The sequence below is a fragment of the Octopus bimaculoides genome, chromosome 5, assembly GCF_001194135.2.
Source record: "Octopus bimaculoides isolate UCB-OBI-ISO-001 chromosome 5, ASM119413v2, whole genome shotgun sequence".
Lineage (NCBI taxonomy): Eukaryota > Metazoa > Mollusca > Cephalopoda > Octopoda > Octopodidae > Octopus > Octopus bimaculoides.
Genome location: NC_068985.1, coordinates 71,591,240 through 71,594,168, shown reverse-complemented (window position 1 = coordinate 71,594,168; position 2,929 = coordinate 71,591,240).

Sequence of the window (2,929 nt, the reverse complement as noted above, 5' to 3'; positions counted from 1 at the left end):
GCATGGGTGCGTTTATGTGACACCAGCAACTATGAGCCCACAAGATTAGGGATGCTCAACTGGGGAAGGTTGCAGGGGACAAGCCTGTATGCAAGGACAGCCATGCTTTTGCTTAGCTTGACCTGTCTTTTCAAGCACAGCAAACTGCCAGGAGTCTTGTTTTTAATTAACCATATAGGCACAGGAGTGGCTGTGTGGTAAGTAGCTTTCTTACCAACCACATGGTTCCGGGTTCAGTCCCACTGCGTGGCACCTTGGGCAAGTGTCTTCTACTATAGCCTTGGGCCAACCAAAGCCTTGTGAGTGGATTTGGTAGACGGAAACCGAAAGAAGCCCGGTGTATATATGTATATGTATGTGTGTTTGTGTGCCTGTATTTGTTGCCCCCACCATCACTTGACAACTGATACTGGTGTGTTTATGTCCCCGTAACTTAGCGGTTCAGCAAAAAGAGACCAATAGAATAAGTACCAGGCTTACAAAGAATAAGTCCTGGGGTCGATTTTCTCGACTAAAGGCGGTGCTCCAGCATGGCCGCAGTCAAATGACTGCAACAAGTAAAAGAGTCAAAGAGTATGTATTATCTCATAACTTTGAGATTTCAATGATGCGATTGTTTCATTTTAGAACAACATTGTAGGTTATGTGTGAGAAGTCAGATCTGGCTGGTTTGAATATAAAACAGGTAGGATATTTGGGCTGGATATTGCCAGTTTAAAAGCTTAAGGGTTAAACGAATGAAGAATAAATACAAGAAACTAGAAGTTTGGGAAATTGTGCCTTTGTTTTTCAAGAGCATGACCAGAAGAATTTCTCTGCCAACTTAACTTCATTTTCATCATGTGAATGTCTTAAAACAAGTTGGGGGATAAAAAATATAGAGTACAATATATGAGGGGGTACTGAAAAGTTACTGGGTTTGGGTAAAAGAAAATACTGGAGGATCAGTTATGATTTTATTCAACATACTCTCTTCTCAGATTTACACACTTATTGCAGCGATCCTTCAGTTTTTCTAAGCCCTGGAAAAGAACTTGGGCCTCCAACTAGGCCTTTTACAATGCGTTTAAAGCCAGGATCTTTTTAGCACCCACTCATAGTCTAAACTTTATTTCTTGACATGCAATATGGTTTTAGAACTCTAGTAAATTCATTGTTTCAAGCAGCATGTTATCTTTTGCTAGGGTGTTATGTGTGATACACATAACCCTGCTTCACTTAAGACCTCAAATGTTGTAATTAAAGTTTAGCCCCAGGTCAGCTCTGCACAAAACATTGCAGCAATGATTATCCTATCAAATTTTCAAATAGCATATCTTCAAATTTTTTTAGATGGTAAGGCCTGGTTTGATGGGATATTTTGGTTGGTATTTCTAGCAGTTTGAACTTGTAGGAACTCTAAACAGTTTGGAGACTTCAAATGTAGATTAAGCATGTAGGGAGACACTTTTATCTCTTTCAACAATGGTCCATGTTATTAACCAACAAGGGTTTCATTGCATGGTCGCTCAACTGGTTTGCTCAGGTAGTTTTGATCTTAGGATAAATAACAATAACATCATTACAAACATCATTAATAACAAAATATTGAATATATCACAATAAAAGAGCCTTCATGTGGTCACTCAGCATGCTAGAAATGATGACCAGATCTCCTTGAAATGACATCCTACAATGTCAAAGAAAAGAAGGACATGTAATCTCTGAGTTATAAAGGCACAGGCTGGTCATGAATGGAATGCGATTGATTATACATCTGTTCATTCAGTGTTGATCAGGGACTATACAATGACTACAACAACAAAAACAACATGTAGAATTTCAAGCAGAGCATCAATGATATTGATACAGCAGTCGAGATAGTCCTGCAGATATTATATTTGCTGTTCTTCTATCTTCCTACAGACTTATTTAAAGAAAAATGGTTGGAGAGGGTAACATGCCAGTGATATACAGAGTTAGGGCTTAAATTATTAGATTAATAAACACTGTTATCTCATTCCAGACATTGATATAAGCAACACCGAAAGACCTTAAAACTCATGTATTAATCATTATGGGAGAGTTAGAGGAGGAGGAGGAGATAAGAGAGGGAAGAGTTGGAGCAAAGAATCAAATTAAAAGAAAAAAGTCAGAAAAATAAAAGCAAACAATGACAAAAATAAAAAAAAAAAACAATGAAAATAAAGAATGCAAGGAAGATATGATTATTTGTGAATGCAAATGCATTTCAGAAAAAAGAAACATACAGATGAATAAACTTATTATGCCTAATAATAATAGAAAAATTCATGCCAATTCTTGGCTGTATGCCAAATTTAGTAAAATTCAGTTTAGTGGCAGTTATAAGATGGCATCTAGCCACTTAATCTGCTGGCATTATATAAAGTCGATGCTTGGCTACTAGCTGACAACATCAACCTGTACCTCTACAACACCATTTCCATCTACTTGAGGCTACTGCCAAGTTCTTCGGTTTAATAGTACTGGAATTGCTACAAATAAAACTTCCATTGTAATCCCCCTATCAGGTTAGGAGAGAGAAATAGAGAGAGAGAGAGATGAGAAAGACTGGAGTGCATTAGAGATTGGTGATGGAAGATAAAGAAGGACACGAATGAAGAGAGAGAGAGAGAGAGATGGTTGTGCTGGTGTGTGTATGTGCCTAATCCTTCGTTACCTGATCAACCTACCTTCAGTTTAGGAATTTTAAGCTTTAGGTGAAGATAATCTCAGCTCTCAGAAGAAATGGTATCGTTTTTCAAATCAAGAGATGAAAAATATTTGCAGATTTTTAGCAGCCAAGACACGCACCATGCGTAACCAAGTGATATGATGTGTATATATTCTTTACAAATACATACACACCTGCACACACATGTATGTAGACACACACACACACACACACACACACACACACACACACACA